The sequence below is a fragment of the Solanum dulcamara genome, chromosome 1, assembly GCF_947179165.1.
Source record: "Solanum dulcamara chromosome 1, daSolDulc1.2, whole genome shotgun sequence".
NCBI classification, from domain to species: domain Eukaryota; kingdom Viridiplantae; phylum Streptophyta; class Magnoliopsida; order Solanales; family Solanaceae; genus Solanum; species Solanum dulcamara.
In genome coordinates this window covers 80,930,380-80,946,176 of record NC_077237.1, presented here as the reverse complement: position 1 = coordinate 80,946,176, position 15,797 = coordinate 80,930,380, and the positions used below count along the sequence as shown (strand labels likewise).

Below are 15,797 nucleotides of genomic sequence, written 5' to 3'. Positions count from 1 at the left end.
CATAAATAATGTTGAATTGTGTGTTTGAATATTATTAAAATTCGAAGAACAAGTTACTAATTCTAGCAAAAATTTATTCATTTGAACTTTATGTAAAAATGTGAGAAGTTCAATCAATTATATGTCCTGACCTCAAATGAAAATGTCTGAAATCTGTTCCAACTCAGTCAGATAATATTAAGATCGCTAAGACAATAGACACGTTATAATTAACAATGCAAATTAAAAAGTGGAGATTTCAAATAAATTAGTCTGAAGTTATTTTCGAAGCGAATACATTTGTAAAAAAAATTTAATTTTAGATACAAATCAAATATTGATTCCAAAAATAGATATTTGTGCAATTTGCCCGTCAAAATACTCTGGTCCAAATTCATTAAAACTTAGATGGATGGGCTGAATTAGCCTAACCACTACGCACTAGCTAGGTAGGTTTCCCCTCCCCCTTAATAGAGTAGTATATCTTTGAATATTCTAATTAAAATTGTAATCACATTATATTATAAGTTAAATACTATTTTACTGACCACGTGAAATGTAATTTAAACTTCTTGAATTAAATCTTTCATACTATTAATGAATTTACAAAAAAAAAAAAAAGAGGAGTTTATTGCTCCCGGTTTTGTCTTTACAATTTCAGTTCTATATTATATAAAATCAACTATATCCAAATTGATTTAAGTTCTAATGTAAAAATATTTATAGTGAGTAAGAAACTAACTCACATTTTGTATGAAATGTGCGTGACATTCTATCCGGCACAGAACGTATTACTCTTAGGGCGTGTTTGGTTGGAAGGAAATCTTTTCCACGGAAAATGTTCTACTAGAAAATATTTTTCTGCAAAATAAGTGATTTTCTTACTTTTTTTTCCTGATGTTTAGTTAGTAAGCTGAAGATATTACACCCAAAAAAAATTAGGTAAAATCTAGGTAACTACTATGACACAGGACCATACCCACACCCTTTGACAAGGACACGGGAATCTATCCAATCTCCTACCTAAGACCCAACCTAACCCAACACCGAACCAAGAAATGATCCTAACCCCAACTTGACTACGAGTAGGGATCGTAATTGAGATTGAGATCGGGTTTCAGGTAAAGATTAATGTCTAGGTTGGATGTCGGCGAGGTCGGGGTTGTGAGTCGGGGGGTCGAGTCTTGGGTCAAGAGTCAGGAGTTGAGTCTCGAGTTGCGTTGGGGTTGAGGACCCGAGTCAAGGTTAGGTTCTAGTCATGGTCATGGTCAGGAAGGTCTTGGGTCCACATCGGGATCATGAGTCTGGTAGCAGGTCAAAATCGAGGTTAGAAGTTGGGTTGGTGTCAAGATCAAGAGGCGAGAGTCGAATCCCAAGTAGAAGTCGGGTTTGGTCACAATTCAGAATTGGGATTGAGATCGTGAGTTGGATCCTGAATCGGGTTCTTGGTTGAGGTCAAATTTTGGATTGGGGTTAGGAGTTAGCCTGGGTATCGAGTTGGGGTCGGGAGTCAATTTTTAGGTCGAGTCGAGTGATGAGGTTGAAAGAGGGTTCTTGAAAATATTTTTCTTTTTTTATGTAGAGAAATTATTTTTCTTAAGTTAGATAAAAATAAATTCATTTAAAAAATATTTACCTCCGTACCACACACACCCTTACTTTCAAAAGACGTATTTGATTCGCTTTGTATTTTTTGCAAGTCAAATTCAGACGATGGTGTATTCTAATAAATAGAGGCTCTAACAAGTGAACAACACAAAGCCAAAAGGTTTTAGAAAATGACCAGCTCTTCTCCTCAATCCTCAATAGCCAAAAGGTTTTTCTCTTTTTTTCTTTTTTTCTTTTTCTTATTCATAATATTCAACCTCTTTCGCTGCGATGAACCAAAATAATGATAGAAGGTATTTTAATTTATAGTACGTTGTGATTTTTCACATTGAATGTCTTACAATTGTTTCTTTTTGAAAGGCACAAAAACTTCCCACGTGGTGGATATGAGAGGTTGAGGTGTTCACATATCTTACTTTTACCTTAATCATTTTTTGTTGTACTATAATACTAAATCAATTTTAACTTATTTTTGCAGGCTTGAAGGTAAGGTAGAAATAATAACTGGTGGAGCTAGTGGCATAGGAGCAGCCACATCTAGACTTTTTGTTCAACGTGCAAAGGTTGTAATTGCTAACATTCAGGACAAACTTGGAATTTCCTTAGCACAAGAAATGATGCAATTCGAATTGCTCCAAGGCTATTTACCCGAAGTCAAGCTCGTGACCTTCAAATGATGCAAGGATTATTCATGAAACTAGAGGCAAAAAAGCGTTTCCATGCCTTGAAGATTGATTGGAGGAGTGCCTGAGAGGCTGCCACATTCGGCGAAGAGGACTGCCCAAAGGGCGACTCGCCGAATGTTCCCTCTTGCTCGCCAAATGTTAAGGAAACAAGGGAAAGGGCTGCTACAATCGGAGAGCAAGGCCATCCAATTGACGGCTCGCCAAATGACTTTTGAGCTCGCCGAATTTGTCAGAACCAACTCCAAAATGTCAGATTTCCAAGGTCAGCTCACCTAACCATTAGGCAACTCTCTTAGCACCTTCGGCGAGGACGCTCCAGCTCGCCCATATGTCTATTTCAGGCCACTTTTGGGTCTTTTTGTAATAAATGCCCAAGATTATAAATAGCTAGGTTAAGTCTTTTATTTCCTTAGACTATTTTGAATATTGATATTATGAACTCTTGTATGAGTGTTGAGATCTTGGTACAAACTTAGGTTGATTATTGATTAGAAACGTCGATTGCGATGTGAATTCATTTCCTTCGAGGTCGTCATAAGAGATAGGTGCTCATTGTAGGATCAAAAGATTGAGGTCTTAAGGTTTAATATACATTTTGGTTGCTTTCTATTTTCTCTTTTTGTGTCTATCTATCTTTCTTTCTTGTCTTTAATTTCTGCATTTTCATTCGTAGTTCATAGGGAGAATTATATCATTTGGTATCAGAGCCGTGTTTAAATTTGTTCCTATGAGTCTAGTCTTGGGTTTATTACTACAAAAAAAAGAGTCAAAAACATTTTTAGAAAATTCCAAAAATGTTTTTGTTGATTTGAGTCTCGTTTGAAGTTTCTAGTGTTAGATTTGTGTCCTCTAACATTATTAGAGTCTAAATCTGAGAATTGGTGAAGTTTGGAACTATATTGAAGAAACCATCATTGTTGAGTGAAGAATCTTTGAAGAAGACAAATGGATTTTGAAATTTGATGACATTGGTTGAGAAATGACAAGTAAAAAGTATTGGGGTTAGCTTCCAATATCAACAGATGTCATAATCTCAAATTTTGTGAAATTTCAAGCCAAAATTGTTAAGGATTTTATTTTGGGGCTTCATCTTGTTAATAGTGTTCTTGGGGATTAATCAAATCTTCAAGAAAAAGAATCTTCCAAAAAGAGTGATTGATCCAAAAGAATAAAGAAAAGGAAGGAAATTTTTGTTGGTACAAAAGGAAATTTACTGAAAAGGGCAAGTACTAGGACAAAGAAATATGAGGGTTCCACAAGAAGGTCAAAATCGAAGGCTTCAAGTGTGCAAAAAAGTCGCTTGGGCGAGCTACATCATGCTCGTAAAGTCTTCTCGGTGAGTATCCAAGTGACTGTTGAGCTCCTCGAACCAACCTTAGTTTCTGGTCAATTTGGCGAGCTGGGTCGGGCTCGCCCAACTGATCGGCGGCTTGCCTAAGTCCCTTTCATAAGCCATCTTCAAGTTCACGAGCTGAACTTCAATTTTGGCTTTTAAAAGTTTGAATTCGGATCCCCGAACATCATTTTATGCAACCAATCTCAGGTTCTAAATTACTAGTTTCCTTTTTCTTAATTCTAATTCATTTTTCAATATTCTTAAACTAATTTTCAACTCGTAATTCGTCTACCTGTTGATTATTAGTTCTTGAATTTTTTCTTTGCTAGTGTTATTTTCTTTCGTGCTTTTATTCATTTTACTTCGTAGTTAACTTCTACATTCAAGTCTGTTAGCTTTAATAGAGTCGCCCGTTCTTCTTTAAATAAGAATCCACTCCAGCCAAGAGTAGAAATTAACACTTTGTGATCAACCAAGTATAAGCATTCTTCAATCGTAGCTGAGCCAATTTGAGAGGCAATCAAAGGTGTGTAAACACGAGTGATTGTGACTCTATTTTACTAATGCTAACATTATTTGTTGCTTGTGTTGAGTTCTTAATGACAGGTACAATGGATGCCAAAAATGAATCACAACCACCCACGGGAGGGGTTACATCGGAATCTATAATGAAAGCCATTATTAGTATGAATCGGAGGATGGAGAACATGGAGGGGCGAGTGTACGTCGTTTAAGGTAGTGTGTCGATAATGGATGGTAGAATGATCAATATAGAAGGACGACTTAACTCTACTAATTCTACACCACAAGATACCTATCATGCTTCCATGAGTGGACCCACTTACAATACTTCTCCTACTATCGCAACTGGAGCATTCCATCAAGCATTCAGCCCAACACCAATCAATCCTGATCTAAATGTTTGAAATACAATCTGAACACTCCAGCCCCAAATCAATCAAGAAGATTCACCAAACCAAAACCGACCTTACCAAGCACCACTAAACCAAAATGCACCCTACCAAATGCCACAAAATCAAAATCCACCTTACCCCGTTCCACCAAACCAAAAGCAACCAATACAAGTCGAGGATGTGAGAGATGATAAGTACCAAGAAGAATATGGGGGTGAAGGTGAAGAAGATATATGGAATGAAGCACAAAGAAATAGGCCAAGAGGTCAAATGGGGCATAGAGGACGAGGAGGTAGATTTGGTCCGGTTCCACATAGAAGGAGGCAATATGGGAACCGACTTCAAGGTGGAGAACCACGGGAATCTTATACCAATCAAGAGTATGGTTAAGATTTCATAGAAGAGCATGGTAACCAATATCAAAGGAAAGTCGAAAGGGGTTACTATAACAACAACTAAGGAGGTGAGGGCCGAGGAAACCATTATGGGGACCAAGGTGGAAATGGAGGCCGAGATATGGGAATCAATTTTATCAAGACTAGTCTCCCATCTTTCAAAGTAGAATATAATAACGATGTTTATCTAGAATGGAAGTCGCTTTGTGAAAGGATCTTTCAAGTCAATGATTTGATCGAGGTTAAGAAGAGTTGTTTCTCCATTGCTCAATTTGAAGGGTTTGCTATTAGTTGGTGGGAGTATATGAAGAGGTATCATCTAGTACTTCAAGATGGACACCTTTCACCATGGGCCAAATTGAAAGCCCTTATGAGAGTCAAGTATGTGCCAAAAAGATATCGACAAGAATTACTTGCTAAGTTTTACAACTTGAAGCAAGGAAACAAAAGTGTTGCAACCTACTTTGATAAGTTCCAACACTTGATCTTAAATCTAGAATAACAAGAGATTGAAGAACATTCTGTTGTTCACTTCAAGATAGGGTTGAACAAATAGATATCTTCTAAGTTGACCATTCACCGGTTTGCTAGTTTGAGTTACATATTTGAAGAAGCTAATGAGATAGAGTGGGAACTTAAAGAGGAGAAAGTACCTAAATACAAGGGTATTTCATTTTCAAATTCTTGGAGCAAGAAAAAAGAGGGAGCTCAAACCTCTTCGGTTTGGAACAAAGACAAGGATTTCAAGAAGCTTTATGAGAAAAAGTCCTTTGAGGGGAACACTTCAAAGTACCCACCAAGAGAGGAAGGTAATAAATACATTACCAAGTTCCCTAAAGGAATTCAATGTCACAAGTGTAGAGGATGGGGTCATATGATGCTAGAATGTCCCAATCAGTTGAATATTCTAGTTCAAGGAGGGAAATTATATCTTGGTGAAGGGGTAGATCAAGATGAGGGTTGTGAAGAGGAAACCCAAGAAGATGATGAATTTTAAGGTGATGAGGATGGGGAACAAGACCCATGTGATGGAAGAGATGTCGCTGTTCCTAATGGTTTGATGAGGAAAGTCCCGATTAAAGAAGCTTGGCCTCAAGAAAAAGAGTTCACCGTACCAATGTATGTGGTAAGGCGAGTAGTGATTAGAAAGGCCATGGATGATCCAAGTCAAAGAGAGAATCTTTTCCACTCTAAATGCCTCATCAAAGATAATATGTGTTCCTTGATCATTGATAGTGAAAGTTGTGCAAATGGTTCTAGCACCGCTGTAGTGGATTTCTTGAAACTTCCTACCACTAAGCATGCTATACCTTACAAACTTTAATGGTTGAGTGAATATGGAGAGTTGAGGGTTCATAGGCAAAAATCAATCAAGTTTAAAATTGGAAGGTACCAAGATGACATCCTATGTGATATGGTCCCAAAGCAAGCTTGTCATGTGCAACTCGGGAAACCTTGACAATATGATCGTTCAACTAAGCATGAGGAAAGAACCAACAAATATTCTTTTATGTTGAATGAATATAAATATGTCCTCCATCTAATGTCACCCTCGCAAGTCAATAAAGTGTATTGAAAGATGAGTGAGTTGAGGAAGAAAAAGAAAGGATGAAGAAGAACATGTGGAGGTTGAGAATAATGAAGAGGAAGAAAAGAGGAAGTTAAGGGGAAAGGGCCAAGTGATGTTGGCTAGTTATAAGGAGATAAGGGAGGAAATAAAGGCCACAAGTTCATTGATCCTTATCACACATAGGGATCATGTGTTCCAAACTAACCACTCTCTTTCTTCTTTTCTCCATTTTATTTCCCTTCTTTTGCAGGATTGTGATAATGTCTTCCCAAAGAAACTCCCTAGTGGATTACCCCCTCTTTGGGGAATTGAGCACCAAATTAACTTTATGCCAGGCTCAAAATTGCCAAAAAACAGGCCTATTGAAGTAATATGGAGGATACTAAAGAGCTCCAAAGTCAAGCTGAGGAACTCCTCAACAAGGTCTATGTAAGAGAAAGTATGGGTCCATGTGCCATTTCGGTTCTTTTGGTTTCCAAGAAAGATGAAACATGGCGCATATGTGTTGATTGTTGATCCATCAACAAGATCACAGTAAAGTATCATCATCCTATTCCTAGATTAGATGATATGCTTGATGAGCTCAATGCTTCTTGTGTGTTTTCAAAGATTGATCTTAGGAGTGGTTATCATCAAATCTGGATGAACCTTCATGATGAATGGAAAACCACATTCAAGACCAAATTTAGTTTTTATGAATGGTTGGTGATGCCTTTCGGTCTTACTAATGCTCCTAGTACTTTTATGCGTCTCATGAACCATGTGATGAAACCCTTCATAGGGAAGTTTGTGTGTCATGACCCAACCCCGTGGGCCTTAATGGATGCCCGAGTTGGACACACTCGCGTATACCCCAACTAACTATAAGTAAACCTATCTCCTATTTGAGTTCTAATGTATAGCCTGGCAGCTAACATATAAGCCGATGAGGCTATTGTAACATGTATGGTCGTTCCATATTAATCATACGCGCGAGCTGACAAGGCTGCCACGATAAAGGAAACATCCCAAAACATAAGTCATATAGGCACCACTGTACACACATACATATATCACCCACATACATGTCCACAGACCTCTAAGAGGAAGAATAGTAACATAAGGCGGGACAGGGCCCCCGCCGTACCCATGAACAACTAAATATATACATCAAGGGTTAGTACCAAAATATAGGCTCCATTACAATGGAGCGCTTCTGAACTACTGAGTGGGACTCCTACGCTAGCAGATCTCCAAAGTATGTAGCTATACCTAGGAGCATGAAACGCAGCCCCCCGAGGAGAGGAGGGTCAGTATGACATATGTACTGAGTATGTAAAGAATAGCATAGCATAACTGAGAGCATATCTGAAATAGAGAGTCAGGAAATAACTGTGTTACTTTAAGAAACCATTGTACCTGTGCTTTGTGAATCATAGAAGCATGCATTCTCATATTGTACAATATAACCAGCCCTTTTAGGGACTCGGTGAATCATATCTCTGTAGAAACATCATAGGGCCCGATGTAATCCTCACCTTATCACATCACATCATCATATATATACATAGGTACCCGGCCGTCTAGTGAGGGACTCGGTGAGTCAATCATGTCATTGCATTATCATGTCTTCATATAGCGTACCCGACCCTTTAGTGAGGGACTCAATGGATAATATAGTAAACTGTGCACGATTACGTACCTGATTCGGAACTCGGTAAAAAGTGTTACAATATATACGAGTAGAGTAGTGAGTAACCATATGCAATTTAAATCATCATCAGAGACTCGACAATATAAAAAAATAAGGCTATCGTCTGAGGACCAGAGTAGTAGTGTAGTCATCTCAAGTGCCCTCTAAATGCCAGTAGGTCCATATCAATTGGGACCTTAGGAACCATAGACATATACCAAAATAGTGCTACCAGCTTCTAGAATTGGGGGTACCTGTTATCATATAGTCTTTAGGACTAAGGGCTTATACCTCCGTTATTTCTTAACATATCGAGGGTTCAAGAAAGTTAGTTTAACCACTTCAAGAGTTTAACATCTAAAAGTCAATAAGAGAAAAGAAGCACATTCGGAACTTAGGAATGGAATTACCCAGAGCTCGTAACATATTTAACTTACATCTAAGACATGCCAAAAGAAGAGAAAGGATAATCTTTACATATTCCCTACTTTCCCTCTTGTAGTCATCATATACATATGTGCCGAGGAATGTACGGCCCAATCCTTATATAGTAACATGTATCGAGGGACGTTTGGCCCGATCCTTATATACATATACTATACCCGACCCATCAAGGGACTTGGTACCATAGCCATCTCATCATAACATCATATTTATGTCAAGGACATATTAAGAGAAGAGAAGGGTAGCTTTACATACCTCTTACGGATTACTCTTAACCACGTTGGCCTCATCGTACTTTGAACCTATTTAACATGAAAGTAATACGAATGTCAAAAACCATCGATCTTCCATCATCTTAAGTTACATTTGAGTATTCATAGAACTCACTTCCTCGATTAGTCCCTTAATTAATTAAGGAGTTAACGAAAATTGGGCAGCACCTCCCCTATAACTTGCCCTATCCGAGCTTCCAATTACACCCTCAATTACTACAACCAACCAACAAAAACAATCAGCAGCTTATATACAAGTAAACCACTTCAACACTCTACAATACAAACTCCAAACAACTCGCTCAAAACTACGATACCAAAGTAGGGTTTTTAATCTCTATTTCGTAAAACCTTTAACCATACAAAATGGAGGGTCATGTGGCTTCAACCAGTAGAACCCACACCATTTTTAGAATACTTTCCATCCCTGCAACATACAACCAAACACCTCCATCCCATAGCACCACAATTACAACACACTACTCGACTTCGATTTAACTAAAATGACTTCAATTTAGTTTGTTTCTAACGCCAAGCATACTTATATAGTTGTCTTACTTCCATATTTGTTTAGGACATGTAATACACTCCATAACAACATTATTAACTCCACTTTTAAAGGAAAGACCTTACCTTGTCCAAAACTTGCCAAAATTCACCTTGAAAGTTCTCTTAATGCGGCTGAAACTTCGTGGCTGTTTGTTGTCCTTTTGGTTCTGCTCCAAATCATAAATTTACATTAATAACACCTTTATATCATCATGGTATACCCTAGATAATTAATTCACTAAAAAAATCGGATGACTTACCTTTTTAGCCCAAGTTCGTAGCTCTCTCTCTCTCTCTCTAGCTTAGGGTTTCTTTTCTTTTTTTTTTCTCTTGGATTTTTGGCTGGAAAATGAACTTAAGAGTCATAAAATATACATATATAGGCTGCCTTAGGAGGTGACACATGTCATCCCCTTAGGGTGACACGTGTCCAACCCTTATTGGGTCAACTATCTATACAGCCAATCCGGGGCTGTCATGTGGCAGGTGGGGTCCACCCCAAGCAGGTGGGTCACCTAATTGACCCCAAATAGGTGCATCACCTGCTGCTATGTGTCAGCTTCCCTTTCTACCACGTGTTGCCTCCTCTTGCTGCCACGTATCACCTTTTCTTGCTTCCATATGTCACTCCCACGTGCTGCCATGTGTACCTCTCACGTGCTGCCATGTGTCAAGTAGGTGCATCACCTACTTAGTCCTAGTAGGTGCATCACTTGCTTACTTCTTCTTTGTGGGTTTGTAACTCGTCTTACTTTAAGAACTTATGTAATCCTTGCTACATAAGCTCAGCGTGTACTCAAGTAGCTTAAGTATGTATGACATCCAAAGTGATAGCTTACACAAGTAAGTTGAGTCCTACGACTTACTACTTGGCCTCTAACTCCTTCCGAATTCTCATAACCTTATTTCCAACCTTCCCTACTATGGGGTATCACATTCTCCCTTCCTTGGAGTTGTTTGATAGCGTTATAGATTATCTGGCTCACATGGTACCTTCTAAGAAGCTCAAGAGACATTCCAAGCACAAGAGTGCAGGGTATAACATTGTGGTTGTCTATTTTGATGATATCTTAATTTATAGCAAAACCATGAATGAACATGTAGATCATTTGAAATATGTGTTTGATGTGCTTACGAAAGAACAACTTTATGCTAATATTAAAAAGTATGCATTTTATGTTGATAAAGTTATCTTCTTGGATTTTGTTGTGAGCTCACGGGGCATTGAAGTTGATGAATCTAAGATAGACCGCTATTAAGAAATGGCCAACTTTAAAATCCATAAGTGATGTTAGAATCTTTCATGGATTGGCTAGATTTTGTAGGCAGTTTGTCAAAGGATTTAGTACCATTGTCTCTCCCTTGACTGAGGTAATCTGAAAGGATAAACCTTTTAAGTGGGGTGAAGAGCAAGCAAAAGCTTTTGAGAACTTAAAATCGATGCTAAGCTCTACTCCTTTGTTGCAATTACCCTATTTTAAGAAAATGTTTGAAGTTTAGTGTGATGCTTGTAAAGTAGGCATTGGAGTTGTCTTAATGCAAGACCAAAAGCCCATTGCTTATTTTAGTGAAAAGCTTAAAGGCGTATCTTTGAATTATTCCACTTATGATCTTGAATCGTATGCTTTGATTAGAGCATTGGGTAATTGGAAACATTACTTGTGGCACAAAGAATTTGTCATTAGGACCGATTATGAGTCTCTAAAGCATATCTGAGCCCAAGAAAAGTTAAACAAACAACACGCCAAATGGATTGAATTCCTTGAAACTTTCCCTTATGTAATCGAATACAAAAAGGGAAAGGAAAATGTAGTGGTGGATGCCTTGTCTAGGAAACATGTGTTGGTAGCTACCTTGTCTTCTAAATTGTTTGGTTTTGAATGTTTGAAAGCAATATATCCCAAGAACTCCATATTTTCTCAAATCTACCAAGATTGTGAGGAATGGGAAAGGAAAAGATGGCTTAGGGATAGATACTCTACTCCCTATTCTAAATTTAATGGTTTCTTTTTCAAAGATAAGAGATTATGTGTGCCTATGAGCTCTGGAAGGGAACTATTTTGAGGGAGGCACACAATGGGGGATTGATGGGTCACTTTGGTGTAGATAAAACAAAGGGAATTCTAGAGGAGCAATTCTATTGGCCTAAGATGCATAACGATGTTACTCGAATTTGTGGCCAATGTGTTAACTGTCGAAGTACTAAGTTACGTCTCCGTTCCCATGGTTCGTACACTCCACTTCCCACCCCTCAAAGACATTGGCTTGATATTTCAATGGATTCTTTTAGGGTTGCCAAGGACAAAAAGAGGTAGAGATAGCATCTTTGTAGTTGTTGATCGATTTTCAAAGATGGCTCATTTCGTTCCATGTCATAAGTGTGATAATGCTTCCAATGTTGCATCTTTGTTTGTTGAAAATGTTGTTAAAGTGCATGGAATTCCTTAAATCATTGTAAGTGATAGGGACCCAAAGTTCCTTAGTCACTTCTATAAAGAGTTGTCGGGTAGACTTGGTACTAAATTGTTGTTCTCAACTTTTTGTCACCCACAAAATGATGGCCAAACTAAAGTTGTGAATATGTACTTGAGTTCTATGCTTCGTGTCGTGGTACATGGAAATTTGGCCTCATGGGAGGAATATTTTCCATTAGTTGAATTTGCTTATAATCGTGTTATTCATAGAACTATTGGCATGACTCCATTTGAAGTAGTATATGGTTTTAACCCCCTAACCCCTTTAGATCTCACCCTTCTGGCTCAAGATGTTGTGTTAAGCTTAGATGGAAACAAAAGAGTGGATTCTATGAAGAATCTCCATGAGAAGGTGAGGCTTTACCTAGAAAATAAAAACCAAGAAGTGGCCAAGAAAGCAAACAAAGGGCGTAAGTGGATTGTGCTTGGACCAGACGATTGGGTGTGGGTACACTTTCGCAAGGAGAGATTTCTCACTCATAGGAAGACTAAACTGATGCCAAGGTTATGGTCCATTCAAGTACTTGAAAGACTTAATGACAATGCATACAAGATTGATCTTCCTTTGGAGTATCAAGTTCACAATACCTTCAACATATATGATTTGTCACCCTTTGAAATTATTGATGGTGATGATGAGACTAATTTGAGGAGAAATTCTTTTCAAGAAGGAGAGAATGATGCAATTCGGATTGCACCAAGGCCGTTTACTCGAAGTCAAGCTCGTCACCTTCAAAGGTTGCAAGGAGTATTCATGAAACTAGAGGTCCTTGAGCTTGTGTTGATGGGAAAGAAGGGTTTCCATACCTTGAAGATTGATTGGAGGAGTGCCAGATAGGCTTTCACATTCAACGAAGAGGACTGCCCAAAGGGCGGCTCACCCATCTCCAAGTGTGACTTGCCAAATGTTCCCTCTTGCTCGCCAAATGTTAGGGAAACAAGGGAAAAGGCTGCTACAATCAGCGAGCAAGGCCATCCAATTGGCGTCTCGCCAAATGACTTTTGAGCTCGCCGAATTTGGCAGAACCAACTCCAAAGTGTCAGGCTTCCAAGGTCATCTCGCCTAACCATCAGGCGACTCGCATAGCAACTTCGTTGAGGACTCTCCAGCTTGCCCATATGTCTATTTCAGGCCACTTTTGGGCCTTTTGTAATAAATGCCCAAGACTATAAATAGCTAGGTTAAGTCTTTTATTTCCTTATTTTGAATATTGATAGTATGAACTCTTGTATGAGTGTTGAGAGCTTGGTATAAGCTTAGGTTGATTATTGCTTAGAAATGTCGATTTCGAGCTGAATTCATTTTCCTTGAGGTCGTCATAAGAGATAGGTGTTCATTGTAGGATCAACGAATTGAGGTCTTAAGGTTTAATATACCTTTTGGTTGCTTTCTATTTCCTCTTTTTGTGTTTATCTGTCTATCTTTCTTTCTTGTGTTTAATTTCCGCATTTTCATTCATAGTTTGTAGTGAGAATTACATCAAGAAATTGGCACAAAGAAAACAATTATCTATGTCCATTGTAATGTCTCGATAGAATTATACGTCAAAAATGTTGTTGATGTAACAACTGCCAAATTCGGTGAGCTAGACATAATGTTTAGTAACGCTGGTGTATTGGGTAATCCATATACCAGCATCCAAGATGTAGATTACAATATGATTAAGAATGTGTTCGATGTAATTGTTGTTGGAGGGTTCATCTGCGTGAAACATGCTGCTAGAGTGATGATTCCGAACAAGAAAGGTGTCATTATTTTCACTACAAGTATAGTGTCGACGCTTTATTGTGATTTAGTTCACATATATACTTCTTCAAAGAATGCACTTTTGGGACTTTCCAAGAATGTTAGAGTCAAATTAGCAAAATATGGAGTAAGAGTTAATAGTGTTTCTCCTTATGCAATTAGCACACCATTGATGTTAAATGTATTTACAATATATAAAGAAATGGCTGACAAATGGTTTGCAGAAGGAGGAAATTTGAACGGAGTTTTACTAGGTGTTCAAGATGTGGCAAATGCAGTATCGTACTTGACAAATGATGATTCTAAATATGCAAGTGGACTAAATCTCATTCTTGATAGTGGTTATACCACCACAAATATGGCTTTAAAAGAGGCCTACGAGAAATTGTTTCTATCAACTACCAACAAAACAATGTAATATTAGCCAAGTAGGGATAAATAAAGCTAGACCAACTTATATATGGTGAAATTCAAATGATCATTGATAAGATCATTTGACCAAAAACTATCCAATATGAGAATTATGTATCTGTATCATTAAAACCAATGAATTAAGAGTATTTTGTGCACTAATTTATCTTATGTGTTACCTTAAACTTATATGCTAGCTAGATGTGTTTTACATAGATACGTTACAAATTAATGACAAACTTGGTAAGGACAAACCTTGCTAATTGCCACTATTTACCTTATCATCAAGTGGAGGTGCTAGTTGCGGTGATTATGATAGTGGAGGGAAAATAAATGCTAGTTGTGAAAGAACAAGTGGAGGGGAGGGTAAAGCGGGTTGGGACACTGAGGTAGTGTCCACCTCATTTAAATGTTTGTATCACGTGGAATTGAGTGTCCATCTTAGACAGTTCTAATGAAGCAAAGGTATATTCGAACTATTTAGGTAACAACAAGCAATAGTAAAATCAGAATTGTTATTAAGGAATATCTAAATATAAATAAGTAAATTTACGAAGAAGCCAATGGATATCAATAATAATACATATACATAAAAAAAATATTTTTACCTAATTACGTAATGCGTTTTTCCGCCGAAGGGGTGTCAATTGACACTCCTCAAGTACATGTGGCTCCACCACTGGTAACAAAAATATTTTTGAATGAAAATATAGTATAATGGAGGATAAAATCGATCTTCTGTGTGTGGTAAAAAGGGAAAATTTGACCCTTTTCCCTAAATATTTAACATAATATCGTTCAGATTGTAGCTTTATTTTTGGCAAGATTTCAATGCACAAACTATAGAGTAGAAAGCATCCGCAACATCTTTCAGCTTGAAATCTGTCTTAGATTGGATCTGGAGATGCCTTTTTTAAAACCATCATAATGGTGGGAATTAGGCCATGTATAATATGTAAGGTCCAGTCCATGAATTTATGGAAGATGTTTTATCTTTTTTTAATAAAATTATTAAGCCTTGGAGATATGATCAATCGGCCAAAAGATTTATTCACACTTTTATTGAAATTGGCAATCATTCAAAAGGTATCTTCATGCACCTTTATTGAATGGGTCAAAAAGATCTCTTCACTTTAAAATTTGAAATTTCTACATTTGTCTATGTTACTAGTGACATAGGCAAATTTTTTCTTTTCCTATAAATTGAGAGCTTTAATTTGCTTATTTGTAAACACACCAGGATAGAGAGAAAAATATTAGAGATCAAAATAAAGTATACCATAGGCTTTAAGAAAATAGTCTGTGACAAAAAATAGAGTGTGAACGATATTTTTAGTAATGTGAAAAATCAAAAAAGCGTTATTCCTTTTAAGTGTGTAGTAATCACTTTGAGTATTGTACTCGTAACTATACAATGTAAAATTCATTGCTATAATGATATCAGTTGCTCCTTTTGGCCTGTGTTTTTTCCCTTATAAGGATTTCTACATAAAATTTTTGGTGTCATTATTTTCAAATTTTATTTTCATTATTTTGAGCATATATATTTTTGCGTTTGTCCGCATTTTTTCCAACAAACTGGTATCAAGGCGTTGGTTTGCAGTATCTATATTTTTGGAGAAAGTGATGAAAGCCAACATAAGTGGAATGGTTACTTTGAATGACGTTAATTATGCCATTTGAAAGGAAAAAAAGAAAGATTTGCTCTATGTTAAGGATTTTTATCAATCAGTGTTTATC

The 15,797-nt window shown here is 37.4% G+C and overlaps 1 pseudogene; it reads left to right on the top strand.

Moving 5' to 3' along the window:
- Positions 1-1,757: 1,757 nt before the first annotated feature.
- LOC129889440 (short chain aldehyde dehydrogenase 1-like) lies at positions 1,758-14,064 on the top strand (annotated as a pseudogene).
- The last annotated feature ends 1,733 nt before the right edge of the window (positions 14,065-15,797 follow it).